The following is a 15,119-nucleotide window of genomic DNA, read 5'->3' on the forward strand; positions in this document are numbered from 1 at the left end:
TGGTCAACAAAAATATGACTAGACTGGCCCTGTCTGGGACAGGTGCTCTCTGGACCTGACTCATTAATCTCAGAGGGCACTTTTAGGGATCCAGTTTGGGGACACAATATTTCTGAAGATCTCTTGTCTGCCACCCCCTTGATTAAACACTGCCTCTCTACTCTGGTTGCTCATGTCCTTCCTCAGCACTGGGCATCTTATAGTACCCTTCCAGCTCCTACCTGCCAAGGCCTCCTCACCCTATCGGCAGCTGTCTTGAACTTTATCTAATAAAAGTCACTCGCTGTCTCTCATTTATGCCCACATCTGGCCCATGGAAACAGTCATACATCTTGCCTCCAATAAGCTCTGGTAGCTTATGTTGTAACGATGCATTTCTCTCGTTCATTCACGCTGCTCTCAGAGCAGCCTGCCAGAGTCACGCACCCTTTAGATTTCTTAAGGTCTGAGCCAGACACCAATCCCCTGGGCTACTTAAGGTCCAGAGAATCTGAGTAGACCTGGAGACTCTCCTTGCCCTAGGCTTAGCATGAAGGATAGGTCCTCCTTCTTCATGCTTATTGCGGGGAGTAGGGGCAAAACTGGGCATCCCAGCACATGTGGGATTGTTGTCCTAATTTTTTAAAGGCTAACGATAGATGTTCAGCTAAGAGTTGTAAAATACTGGTTTTTGACCACATCCTCCTTTGTGGGTCCTGCAGGTGAGGACCGTGCACCTCACTTTGTAGTGTGCTATCATTTGCCTTGGGCTCTTAGCCGAAACTGAGACTTAAGTAGGTCCTTCAGTGCACTCTCTTATATAAGGAGATCAACATAACCAAGGAAATAAACAGAGTACCAAGCACGCTGGGCAAACACTATGAAATCTGGACCATAGTAAAAGAGGAAGTTAAGAGCTAACACTTAAGTAGGGGATAGAATTTCCTAATCATAAGTGGCACAGTTCTAAAGAAGACCAATCAATTGTCTTTGCATCAGAACAAGTTGTGGAGGTGTAGGTCATCCAAGGAAGACATGGAGAAAGCCTATGGAGAGATCCAGATTCCCACAAAAGAAGAGCGGAGGAGGCGAAACCAAAGAGGAATTATACTCTCAAACTAATTCAACTGTTCACAACGCAGCCTCAAAAGTCCTTTGTATTTTAACTAGCAACATAGAAAAAGCAACCCAAATGTTAATAATAGTCATAACTAACGCTTAGAGAGTTTTGATTTCGTGCCAGGCATTTCTCTAAGTGAATTTGCATGTTCTACTTTATTTAACCCTCATAGCAGCCCTGTGAGGTGGGCATCGTAACTATCCCACCTCCCACTTGACAGATGAGGAAACTGAGTCACAGAGACAGAAAGTAAGTTGCACCAGGTTATACAGCAAGCAAATGTCAGAGCTAAGATTTTAAACCAGGCAGTCAGGCCTCAAAGACTGCTATTAATAATGACTCTAATGCTGTGGCTCTTTGAGGTTGAAGTAACTTGATTATCATTTCATTTGTTTTTAAATCTTTCCAGGAATTGTCTACAGCTATGAAAAGTTCAGTAAACAGAAATCTCCAAGTTTCAGCCAGTAGTTCCAGAGCTTACGACACTCTGATCAGTTTTCTGGAGGAATACAAAGATGGGTAAGATACCAAGCCTCAGTCCTCAAAGAACTTAGGGTTGAACTGAGGGTCAGATATGGATAAGAAAGGGAAGATGTACCTTGATTCCCACTGTAGTATAAGATTTTATAAGTACAATGAAGAGAATCAGCAGAGCACTAAGGGTGAGAGGAATACATATATATTTCCTTTAATCTTCAGAACGCAAGGAAGCTATTATGATCCTCATTTTCTATGAGGATTTGGAAACAAGATTGCTTAATAACTTGCCCGAGCTGACAGGAGTTTTGAGGAAGCAGAACTGAGATTCTCCCTGCATCCATGCAATGTCCCATCTCTTTCTCTGCTTGCTGCACTGTGGGCAGGAGGGAGGCCATCTTAGTGGAGGAGAACAGCAAGAGCAACGTAAGGGCAACAGTAAGGGATGAGCAGGCTTTCAGGACGTTGGGGATGAGAATGCATTGAGTTTGGGAACAGGAAGAAGGAGAGGAAGTCCAACAGGTAGGAGGGTCCGGACAGAGGCATCCTGTGGCCACCAGACTGAGGACTTGACGTGGCGAGCTACGGGGTATCACTGAAGCTGTATGGGCAGGGAGGCAACGTGCAGCCAGAAGAAGTAAATGGGATAAGGTGGAGACTTGACTGGAAAAAGGGGAAGAAGGAGGCACAGAGGAGGCTACTCCCACAGCCCAGTTCTTATAATGAACACTGGTTAAAAAAATTGAAAAGCTGCAGCATCTCAGTAATCGTTAAGCTGTGCAAAGACTAAAGGCAAAGGATAAATACATTATAAAGATGTAGCATTTGACAGAGGCAATAGGCATCCCTAGGGCTAAATCAGAAGCTGCAGAATAATAAATACTCGCTGTGTATCTAAGGTGGGACTGTGACATACATATATGTCTTTGGGAATGGCAGCCCTACCTTGGTGTAGACAAATGGAGGTCAGGGGAGCCCAAGAACTAGAATTTTCTATAATTTTTATTTAGAAACAGAAACATAGCAATAACAATTGGCTCCTTATTCTATTTTTGTACATGGGTCAGCATTTGAGTTTCATCAGTTTAACAGAGCAAAGGAAAAGATTGCATCCTGATGACAGGGACCCAGGGAGAGGCCCACAAGCTTGATTTTATGTAGCACATTTGATACACAGGCTTGTTTGTGTTTTCTCCCCACCCAGAGCGTCTGGGGTCCTTGTGGACAGAGCCAGAGCCCTGTATTTCCTTCATATCCTCCACAGGGCTGGAGGCACAGCACAGGCTTCATAAATGCTTCTTTAAAGGGGAAAGCAAACCACACAGACAAAAAAGAAGGGAACAGCTAAATGGACAGTATGACATTTTAGAGCATGAGTAACATTTACATGAAAGGGTCTTACTCTCTTCTTGCCAGAAAAATGTCCAAAGATTCTCACTTACGCACAATGAGGGTATTCAGAGGTAAGACCATTTAATGGATTGGACCTGTGAGAAAACTGCAAATTCCCTGCTCCCCTTTCCAACAGAGGTACACTTGAGGAGTAGGAAGGGGGCAGGGGAGAGAAAGAGAAAAAGAGTAGAAGAGAGTAAGACTTCTTTTTCTTCTTTACATGGTACCCAAGCTGATCGAGGCAGAGAGAAGCAGACATTCCCAGCCTCATTGCAGATGCACAGTTGTCTCTCCCCAGTGCTCAGAAACTTCCTCTGCAAGGGTAGAAATACTATGATCCAGTTTCTTGTAGAGAGAATCATCACACCGATCTGGAGCTTTTCCAGTGTCACATAACTTTTAGATTCCTTCCCCAAAATGCCCACTTATCAACTGTCTTTCAGTTGGACATTATTTTTTGTAAGTCATGTCGTTGCCAATAAACGATTTCTCATATAGGTTTACAGAAACATTTCTAAAAGTGACTGATGCCTTTGAATAATTATTCAATTCAGGAATATTCATGGGGTGCCTACTTTATGCCAAGTCCTGTGCCAGGTGTTGAGAAACAAAAATATTTTAAGACTCAGTCCTTCCTTACAAGTAATTCCCAGTTCAGTGGGGGAGACAGGCACACATCAGGTTAACTATTCCATAACGTAGCAAGCACAGCATTTTCGATCTTCACAGATAATCATAAGCGTAATCAGGGGAAAAGCCTAATGTGATCTAGGTGGCTTGGGGAAGACAGGAGGCCATGCAAGATTTCTAGAACTCTTGAGTCCTGAACAGATCTTTAAAATGGTGGAATTTTTTTTTTTTTTTTAGGAAAAAATGAAAGGAAGAGATAAGAGTGGAGTTGTATTACATGAAAGAGAAGATCATAAACAAAGAACAGCATAGAGGTAAGAAACAACACGGCTTCTGTGCCAAAGTACAAGTATTTCAGGGTTCCTGGAACAATAATTATTGGACAGGGAAAAGGACGAAGAGTCAAGTGAAGCCACACACAGAGGATCCTGTGAGCTGTGCTAAGAAGCCGGGACCTTCTCCTATTAGGAGTGGACAGGGAGTCAATGAAGACTTGCAATCAGATTAATGATATGATCCAGTTTGGTTTTGAACGAGTCCTTCTAGCAATTATCAGTGTGTGGAAAGTTCGAAGGGGGCTAGAACGAAAGCAGCGAGGTTAGCCTCTAGGTAGTGGTTGAAGCTCCACATGAGTAAAGGGATGGACAGGAGACTGGAGAAAAGTTTAAGGGAAAGCAGTGGAAATTGGTGATTAACCCTGTTATTAAGCTAAGGAAGAGGGAAAGATCAAGATTTCAAGGGGGATGCTACAACCAAGGCTACAAGAGAGGAGCACAGGACGGGGACAGAGCTGTTGAGTTAAATATTTGGCATGTGTCTGAGGTGCCTCTGGAACATCTGAGTGGAAATATCCAGCAGACAGTTGACTAAATGGATGTGAAGTTTGAGATAGATTCTAGAGCTATAATTTGGGAGTCAGTTAACCACTTCTGCTTGTGACCCACTTAAAATATCCTGCTTGCAAATGCTGTGCAAACTCACTCTCTTAGTTGAAAAATGACATATGACTGGCTCACGTTGACATTATACTTATTTCTCTCAGGGTTTGTGACACTGTGATAATTTTAAAGAACATAAACTCTAAAAGAAACACCTATTTTAAAAAAAGCAATTAATTTCTCATGTACTCGTGAGAAGAAGAGACCCTAAGGATGCAGTTTCCACGGAACTGCCTTTGTTTCTCTAAAACTCAATGTCAGGTGGGGCTAATAATGCCTATACGTACTGACTACGTAGCTGGTTATCGACAGAATCAAGCTGAATATTGTGTTTTGAATAATCCCAAACAGTAAAAAGGCTTTTGCTGTTGATAGACTTAAAAAATACTAAGAAGTTTCTTTTTAAAAAAATTTTTAAATTGTTACAATATTGCTTCTGTGTTTTTATTTTTTGGTTTTTTGGCTGTGAGGCATGTGGGGTCTTAGCTCCCTGACCAGGGATCAAACCCACACCCCCTGCATTGGAAGGCTACGGTCTTAACCACTGGACCACCAGGGAAGTCCCAAAAGTTTCTTATTTTTGACTTGGGCATCTGGCTACTTATACATCCTTAATTTCTTTCAGAGACAACATGAGAATATTATATGAAAGAAACCGAAACTAGAAAAAGAAAGAAATCCATAGCAGTTTTATTTTTATGTATACAGAGGCCTATGCTTCATTAGGCAGTGAATGTATCGGATCTCCATTAAGTCATTGGTGACACTGGCTCTACAACTCCAAATAGATCTGGTTTCTGTAACATCAGAGCACTGAACTAATTCAATTTTAAGGGCAAAATGCCAGGAGCTAGGAGGATTTGAAGGATAGGGAAAAGCATAATTAGATAAGCTGCAAGACTTAAATATGAACAATCGTTATGGCTGAGAATACGAGGGATGCAAACCTAGAAAAAACGCCCTTCGCCATTGGGAAATCTGACGACATTGTTGTCCAAAGTTAAAGCCACATGGAATGAAGTCACTGTCCCTTGGTTTCACTCGATCTCATCATGCACATCATCACCCAACTTGCCACTCTACAAAATGACCTCACTAATCTAGTTTTAATCGGCGTCTATAGAGTTTTTATTTACCTATTTCATTTTTGCACTTGTTTAATACATCCAGTTCCTAGTGTGCCTTCTATGTCTTTCTACATCTGTGTCGTGTTAGCATGACATGACACTTAAGCTGCCCTTGGAGTGTTTCACAAGGGGTGTCCTGCAGAAGGCTCTCTCCTTGTGGAGCAAGAATGGCTGAGACAGGATTTTGTGGTCAAATAAAAATGGGAGGGCTTCCATGGTGGCGCAGTGGTTAGGAATTGGCCTGCCAACGCAGGGGACACGGGTTTGATCCCTGGTCCGGGCAGATCCCACATGCTGTGGAGCAGCTAAGCCCCTGCACCACAACTACTGAGCCCGCGCACCACAACTACTGAAGCCTGCGCACCTAGAGCCCATGCTCCACAACAAGAGAAGCCACCGCGATAAGAAGCCCACGAACCACAACGAAGAGTAGCCCCCACTCGCCGCAACTAGAGAAAGCCAGCATGCAGCAACGAAGACCCAACACATCCAAAAGTAGATACAATTAATTAATTTTAAAAAATGGGAAATTTTCTATTCTGCATTTCCCTCTTGGAGATTCAGGATGAACACTAGCATAGTAAAGGCTCTGCAAAAAAAGAAAACTGCTCAGCCTTTTAAATCTACCATTAAACTTGTCTGACCATAGACCCTTTCTTCTGGAACAACTATTAACAGCCTCAGAAGCTAGAGTCCAGTGAATCTACTCTGGGAAATAGCCCTAGAGGGTGGGTGGAGGATGGAAGCCTCACATCACACATTTATAAAAAGAACTGGATAAACGTTTTAATACAGTCTACCGTTTGTATCCATAGAACAGAGGAATAAGAAGCCTGGGTTTCAGCCCTGAATATGTAGCATTGAGCGTATTTCGTATTTTACACCTCTTTTCCTCTTCGTGGATAGGACGGGGTAATGTTGAGACTACGAGTCACTACATATTCAAGTACTCTGGGAAATAACAGATGTCATTTATTAAGTGCTTGCTGTGTGCCAGTATTATGCTAAACACTTTAAAACATCACTTTTTAAATTCTCATAATGCCCCATTATTGACATAAGTTTATAAATTTTAAAACTGAGGCTTAGAGAAGGAAGTAACAAACCCAAAATCAAGCAGCTAAAAAATACACCAGGCATTTAAAACCAGTCTGTTGGACTCCAGAACACAAGCCCTAGCCACTACTGATACCCAGGCTTAGTGGCTTAATCAAGAGGCAACATAATTACTTAGGTATTCCATATATTTCACTTTGAAATGCCATCATGAAATCACTTATCCGAAAAGCTGTTCTGCGTCACTGGGGAAAAGAAGAGCGAGGCTTTGTCTGCCCAGCCCGACAGTGTCTGCTTTCCACTCCGTCTCAGGAGAGACCAATGCCAAGCGAGCAGGAAAGGAGCAGGATGAGGGTGGTAGAACTGGCCGTGGCAGTGATGCTGCTGGCCCCAGGTGCCACCATATATCCGACATGAAATGAGCAGCATGTCAATACTGATGCTGAAATTTGTGAGAAAAGCACATTGTTTAAGGAGTCCCCATAAAACACAGGCATTTCATTTCAAAGCTGAAAGTGCCTTTCATTATCCCATAATCACTCGCCCACAAGGCCTATAAAAGATTATTCCGTCCATCTCATCTCTCTTTGCCACACCAAGGCCATGGTGGTGAGGGTAAAGCCAAGTGGGGGTTTGTTGAGAGTGGAGCTAGGAGGGATGAAAGGATTGTGTTTTTATCCATCAAATAATATTTGTTGAATGCCTACTCTTCTAGGCCTTAGGGACACTACAGAAAAAGAACCAAATTGTGAAATTTATATTTTTTGATAGATTGGATTATTGTCCTTAACAATAGGATTATTGCATCTAATTAGATCCCCATTGATTGTCAGGTGACTTGGCCTTGATCCTGTGAGAGGAGCATATATTCTACTTGCCTTTTTGACTTTGTGCTTGGTTACATGACATGCTTTGGCTAATGGAATATGAGCAGATGTGACTGTCACGTCTGAGCAGAATTTTTAAATGAGATTTCCTGCTTTGGCTCTGCTTCCATTTATATTCCTGCCTTTCACCATAAGGACAGTTTATCCTAGAGAAAGAATGTTTTTTCAACTCAAGTCTTGAAGTGGAAGCCAGCCTAGCTGAGCCTGAGTGAGCTCAGAAGAACCAAGAAATGCTGCAGCCTATCCACAGCCGTCGTGTGACATAAGCAAGCGATGAATGTTTGTTGTTGCAAACCACTGGGGTGCTGGGGCCATTTGTTGCTGCAGCAAAACCTGACTGATACACATACTATTTTGGAGATACGACAGTATGTACGTATGTAATATGTCAGGTAGTAAAAGTTCTATACAATTGGTGATTCACTTTGTTATACAGCAGAAGTTAACACACCACTGTAAAGCAATTATACTCCAATAAAGATGTTTTAAAAAAAAGTTCTATACAAAAAACTTCAGCAGAGTAAAGTGAAAAGAACAGATTTGGGAGTGGAGCTTGATATGGCATTAAGGTAGTAAGCAAAGGCCTCTCTGCCGGAGTTGCATTTGGGATTTTGTCTTTTTTTTTTTTTTTTTTGGCCGTGCCTCACGGCTTGCGGGATCTCAGTTCCCCAACCAGGGATTGAACCCTGGGCCACAGCAGTGAAAGCCCGAAATCCTAACCACTAAGCCACCAGGGAACTCAGAGTTGCACTTGATCACAGACCTGAAAGAAGAGAGGCCAAGAAATATGCAGGTAATTTTAAGAAAAACATCTGGGCAGAGGGAGCATCAAAAATAAAAGCTCTTTTGGGGATGAGGAATATAGGGGATGAAGACAGTTTGCATAATTTTCAGATTCCAACAGGCTATCTCACTGTGGATTATTTATAATATCTGTAGATGTGAAGTGGAAACTGGAAGACATTATAGGATGGTACGATTTTATTTCTGGAAAGCTCTTGGACATCCTCATCTCATATCCTCATTTCGTAAAAAAAGAAATTGCAACTCTGAGAAGTAATTTGCTTAAAGTCATGCAAACAGACAGATTTTGGATTAGAACCCAGGTTTCCCGACTCTAATTAAAGTTCAAGAGCATGTGTGCATGCAGCTTGGCAAGTGATCCGTGAAGAAATAGAACAGTCAGAGGCTGGGAGGAAGCAAGTGATGCTGCCTATACCAATATCTGAATTGACTAACACCACACTTGAATTCCCCAAGACAAAGCTATGCTACATACACCACTCAGTTGTCACCACGGACCCAATCATAGCTATTTTTAAGGTAACTGCACTTTTAAATGATTGAACAGTCCCAAAACATTTGGTTAGCTAGATCTCTACCTCTGCCATCAAAATATATTTATGGAGACTCAATATATAAACTTAAATTATAAGCACACTAGAAAAATAATGTTGATTCTAAAAATAATCTTGCAAGGGGAAGGTCTTTTAAAATATGATATAAAACTCTGAATCATAAAAGAAGCATTGAAAGATTCAATGATATACAAATTTTAAACATATGTATCAAAAGAGATTATAGTAAAGGCAGTAAAAATAAAATATGGGGAAAAAACATTTGCAACTCAGCTGACAGAAAAAAGAGCTATTTTGTTAACATAAAAGATACCTTTAAATTATGGTTAAGAAAAAAACAAACAATAATAAAAAGGGCAAGGGGCATGAATAGACAATTCATTAAAAAAAAGAAATAAAATGCTCAAAAGGAGATGAAAAAGTGCTCGTCCTCTCCCATAATCAAACAAAAAGAATATTAGAACATATAAATAGAATTTTTTATATCTCACTGGCAAAACTTAAAAGCCTGAGGAGAGTCACTGGGGAGAACGCAGTCAGCCAGACACTTTCACACATTGCTGATGGGAGAAGCCAGTAGCAGAATCATTTTGTAGAAAGCCTTGGCAAGATCCATAAAAATATAAAAGACACGTTCCTGTGGCCTAGCAACTCCACACATAAGAATATGAACTTGAATATTCAGCCTCTGAGTAAATATGTAGTGAGTATTTTCTGTGTACCAGTTTCTATACTGGGAGCTGGAGACCAGCGATGTACAGGGAAGTGTGGTGAGATCTGTCAGAGGATGAGGGTTTGTCATGCAAGGAAACTGTCGGGACTTTGTACTAACGGAATAGGAATTAGAAAACCTAACTTTAGTTCTGCTTTTGTGGCCAAATTAATGCGATAACCTTGTACTTTAGTTTTTCTTTCAGTTAAAACAACAGGATTTGAGTAGATTATAGCTTGGGTCCTATTTACCTCTAGAATGTTTATGACTTAAAAGTCCTCTCTGGGGTTTAAAGCAGAACCCACCTTTAGCAAATAGGGGAATGGGTGTCCAGGTCTTGCTGACACCCCAGACTTTTCAGAATCCCGGAGGGGTGGGGATCACTCCTTCACAATGGGGCACTTTCTGGATGGTCTTTTTAGAGCATAAATTCTACTTGATGGGAAATGATTCAAAACATCATGTATAGTAAAAAAAAAAAAAAAAAATGTGTTATGAACAGAGCACAAAAATGACATCTACTTTTAAAATAACATAATATACATCACAAATTTTCTATTTGCTGCTAAAGCCTGTTTCACTTTCCTTAGTCATTGCGATAAATGAGTCAGGACTTGGTGGTTAGGATTATTTCAGTGGAAACCTTTCAGAAGTGCTGTTCTAATCCTATTGCTAGCTACTGGTCATAGAGTTGTATGTTGCCTTTTTGAAACCTTATTTTTAAAGTTTGATTCTGGCTAATTTTTCCCCTGAATTTTAGTTCCTCAAGAAGAGACTTCTAGCATCTCTTCACAGCGTAACCTTTATTCCAAACTGTTCTCATCCATGGAACAATGTATATCTTGCCATTTGGCCAGCAAATGGTCACAGTTGTTAGGAAGCAACGTTTTTCCTCAACGACTTGCTTCCCTCATCATTACGGTCCTGACATTCTCCTTATCAGGCAAAGATCCCAGAGTTCAGACACTTCATAACAGGCCAGGATCCCTCGAAGTCCACAGGGGCTCCATACAAGTTGGTTTTTTGTTCACGTCTATTTTATTTTTCATAACTTTTTTTCCATACAAATTTTTCATTTTGTTCAGTAGGTTGCATCCCCAGTGATTAAATTTCTTGCTCCATTAATTATGATTCATAAACCTTCCCTGTCTATTAAGATCATTTCCTTTGACACTCAAATCCCCTTTGTGTTCCAGTAGGGAGCTGGTCAAGGAGATAAAAACAGGAAGACTACCATTTCAGCTGGCAGCCATGCAAATTTACTATTATCTTTGAGGTTTTAAAGGACGTGCTATGACTTCAGGGTATTATTGAATGTCACCAATTGACAAGAGTATTTTAAACCTAGAGAAAATTTTTTTTTAGTAATTTGTTGGCTGTTATTGTGCCAGCCTTTGTGAATATCCACTATTGTGTTTTATTCATCCTGAAAATGCTTTTGGTAGTATAAGGAATGTTTGGCTGGGCAAACACAGAGACAACCAGAATGATTTCCACCATTTCTTAATAAAAACATTCTGCACACTCAGAAATCAATTACTTATTTTAACAAAATGAAAAATGAGTTCTAGTTTTACTCTTTTTTTAATCTCCCTACATATCATTTTCTGATTTAAAAAATTCACATCTTTTCTTCATCTTATAAATAAACCTATCAACATTGGATCAGATTTGTCAACATTTTAAAATATTTCATTGCTTCTTTCAAACTTATTATTTGGAAGTATTATAATGAAGAAAAATGAAGTTTACTTCCTCCTGACCCCTTCTCCAACTTACTGGACACTCTCTTTTACCATCCTATGTTATATTCTGACACAACAGGGCAATTCTCTAAGATAAAATTATATTCTTTTTTTTCTTGGTACCAGTTAAGGCTAGGTCCCTAAACATGGTAGCTTGGTTTTACCAATTTAAATGACGTTATACACATATATTCTCTTGTCTCTGGCTCCTTTTACTAACACTGTTTTTATAAGATTCACGTATGGTGTACATCACTGAAGTTCATTCATTTTCATTATATTCATTACGTTCATTGTGTGACTATACCAAAATTTTATCCATTCTACTGTGGATAGACATTTAGGCTGTTATTAGCTTTTGGCATTTAGGAACAATACTGCTATACATATTCTTGAAAAACGTATCCTAGTGTATATATGCCAGAGTTTCTCCAGGTTACATACACAGAAGTGGAATTGCTGGGCCATGAGTATGTGCATCTTCAACTTTACTAGGTCAGGCTAAATTGTTCTGCTAAGTGTTTATACCATTTTAACTCTTGCCGGCAGTGTATTACAGTTCCTATTGCTCCACAGTTTCCTCAAGACTTAGTATTATCAGACTTTAACTTGAATTTTAAAAGGCTGTAGCTCTGGTTATAACCACTGCGATAACCGTAGCCCTGAAGCAGCAAGGCTGTGTGATGCTAACCTCTAAGATCACTCCACCCTCTCTAGAAAACTAACGCTCCCTTCCCTCCTCCTTGTTTCCTTTGCAAACTTGATCTCTGTCTCCTACCAGGCTGGGCCACCCTCTGTCCCGATCTTCACTCCTTCTCTTCCCCCCCTTTCCTTTCTTCTTTTCCTCCCACTATTGTTCCTAGAACCTTCTCTTCCATTGAACCTTCTTTTTCAATTAGCTCCTTGGCCTGACTCCATCTCATTTCAACAGCTACTATTTATTGTACTAATTATAGGCTTTGTTCTCTTTTTAATTTCAAGAGGCAGGTAAGTGGAGACCATTTCATGTCCCCCAAAATGTCTCTGGATTGGACACGCCAATCATGATGGTATCACTCATATTCACTATCCTTCTAAGGGGAGTAGCCTCTGCCCACAACCCCTTAGGCTATTGTGGGATTTGAATTATGTGACTCGTATGATTCCTTCTCTGGTCACAGCCCATTGAACCAAGTGTGGTAGTTGACCCAAAGTCAGTCAATCCATGAATAGCAGTCCATGACCTGGCCCTGTAAGAATAGATGAACCAGGCCAATTTAATTCTTTCTCTAGGGTAAATGAGTTGAGAATGAGGACTTTTATCAATAGAAACAGGAAATAAAAGGTAGTTTATAAAAGTCATGGGGGTCCACATGCAAACCAGAGATATGGGGAAGAGAAGCTATAAATAAGCAGACATTATACAAAAGAAAGAAGAGGGTAAGGGCGATTGGTGGTAGCAGGTGATTGAGAAGTAGACATTAACTATAGAGCCCAACTGTAGGACCACATGACCCATGCTGGTGGTCCCAGGAGCCCTTTGGACCTGGTTCTGGTTCCTATAAGGCCAGGATGTGACTGTATTCCTGGATGCTTATGAAGAATCTCTCTTGACTTCTGCCCCGTCTACAGCCCTCTGTTAAACATTTTCATTAACTGAGATAAGTTGAGAAAATTCCCTCTGTATGCTACAAGCAAAGAGCTGATCTAGAAAAACTCTAAATTTTTTATGTTTCTTCTCATGTGGGGCTCTTAACTGATGTTTCCCCTCAGTAGGCCCTTGGCCTTCAATGGAGGCTGACCTTCAAATGCACCTGCACACGACCCCTCTGCTCTTATAATTCACATTTGTCTCTCAGCACAGAAAGTTGTTATGTTCAGTTTGTTAAAGGGGCCACCAGCTGTTAGGTTTTTACATTTTTATCCATAATTTTTATCAAGAGAAACTATTTTTACTGAAAACACTACCAGGAAGGATGTAGCAATGCATATTCCCAAATGGGAGTTTTTGTGTCTTCACACATCTCTATGAAGGGCACCCTTGAAGCCAAAGGATAAAAATACAACAGTGAAGATAAGACATGGTAAAAATAAACACAACATGTGATCTTGAGGGGATAACAAGGATGGCTGCTTTTAAACTAACATACACCAGACACTGAATAATGGTTTTAGATGTAAAACTCCAGCCTCTCCCTGGTTTTAATCCAACATAAGCATTCTCTAGGTTGGTACTAGGACCTTTTCCAAATATCTTCACCCTGACTATGAATTCTCACTAGTATCCCTGATGTTACAGATGAATTAGCCACTGAACTTTAATAATTCCATGGGAAGAGATCTTCAGGAAGAGATCCAATCAGCCAACAAAAAGGAATTATACAGTCACAGAAGTTGTTCCACACTTGAGAAGGGATCAAGAGTTCAGCAAGTGAGGAAACAGGGTCCTTGAGTTAAAGTGACTGACCCGGGGTCACACAGCTCTAGAGGAGCCAGGATCAAAACCCAGATACTGTTTTCCTTTTCTTCAGAGCTTTGACCATTTATTTATACATTTTTCCAAAAACAAATTAATAAACTTCTGCCAAATCTTTACCTGACCTGTCAGTTTGAATCCCAGGGTATAGAGTTTCCTCCAGTCATTGAGAGTAGCTATGACTCTGCATCTTTTTTTTTTTTTTTTTTGCGGTATGCGGCCTCTCACTGTTGTGGCCTCTCCCGTTGTGGAGCACAGGCTCCGGACGCACAGGCTCAGCGGCCATGGCTCACGGGCCCAGCCGCTCCGCGGCATGTGGGATCTTCCCGGACCGGGGCACGAACCCGTGTCCCCTGCATCGGCAGGCGGACTCTCAACCACTGCGCCACCAGGGAAGCCCGACTCTGTATCTTATGGAAGGCAAGTGAGCTGATGCAAAAGCAGGGCAAACACAGATATAGGAAGACATTCAGGTCAGTAAGTACGAGAGGCAGAGAGGCATGAATGGGAGAAAAATGCCATCAGGGAAGATGAGTGGTACACACACATTTTGGCCTACTTACTAATTTTTCTTAGGCCTTCTGTTGGCTAAACTGAAGTCAGTCTAATTTTCACTATATGCTGATAGAAAAAAAAAAATAGATGATGTAATTATAGAGGCACATGATTTTGTAAGATGTGGATGATGAAATTAGGAAAACCAAAATAAAATCCAAGTTTTGTGTTGCAGGAGATATAAAAGGAAATGAGAAAACATTCTTAATATGGAAGACCAAGAAGAGAATAAAGGAAAATCGTTTATAATCATTGGAAGGAGGAGAGTTTTTTCTTAATGCTTTAAAAAAATTTTATGTTATTTAGAAAGCAGAAACTGTGGCAACTTGGGAAGATGAACAGGAAGCTTCCTTGCATAAGAAAGGAAAATTCAGATTCCACATAGATACCCAAAGCAATCTTTTCAAAATGCAAATCTGATAATGTCTCTATTGTTCCCCACTGTTGTTAAAAGACCAAAATCCTACATACATATAGAGGCTTTGCCTCACATGGTTCCCTGTGTACCTCTCTAGCCTCCTATTCATATTCCATCAATTTCCTTCCTCCATCACAATTTGCCCCTCAAGCCATGCTGATCACTGTGGCCATCAAATCCATCAAAAACCATGTTCCTTCTCCCCCCAGGGCCTTTGTAAGTGCTCTTCCCTCTGCCTTAATCCTCCTTCTTCCACCTGAACGTTCACCT

General features: G+C 40.8%; 1 long non-coding RNA gene across 1 annotated transcript in view; it reads left to right on the plus strand.

Moving 5' to 3' along the window:
- Window positions 1-1,453: 1,453 nt before the first annotated feature.
- Window positions 1,454-15,119, plus strand: part of LOC132437362 (uncharacterized) — a 29,893-nt gene continuing 16,227 nt past the window's right edge. The window contains exons 1-2 of the long non-coding RNA XR_009522009.1: window positions 1,454-1,618; window positions 3,836-3,912. This is a non-coding gene — a long non-coding RNA (uncharacterized lncRNA). The remainder of the gene's footprint in view (window positions 1,619-3,835; window positions 3,913-15,119) is intronic.

This window comes from Delphinus delphis, chromosome 14, assembly GCF_949987515.2.
Source record: "Delphinus delphis chromosome 14, mDelDel1.2, whole genome shotgun sequence".
Classification (NCBI taxonomy): Eukaryota; Metazoa; Chordata; class Mammalia; order Artiodactyla; family Delphinidae; genus Delphinus; species Delphinus delphis.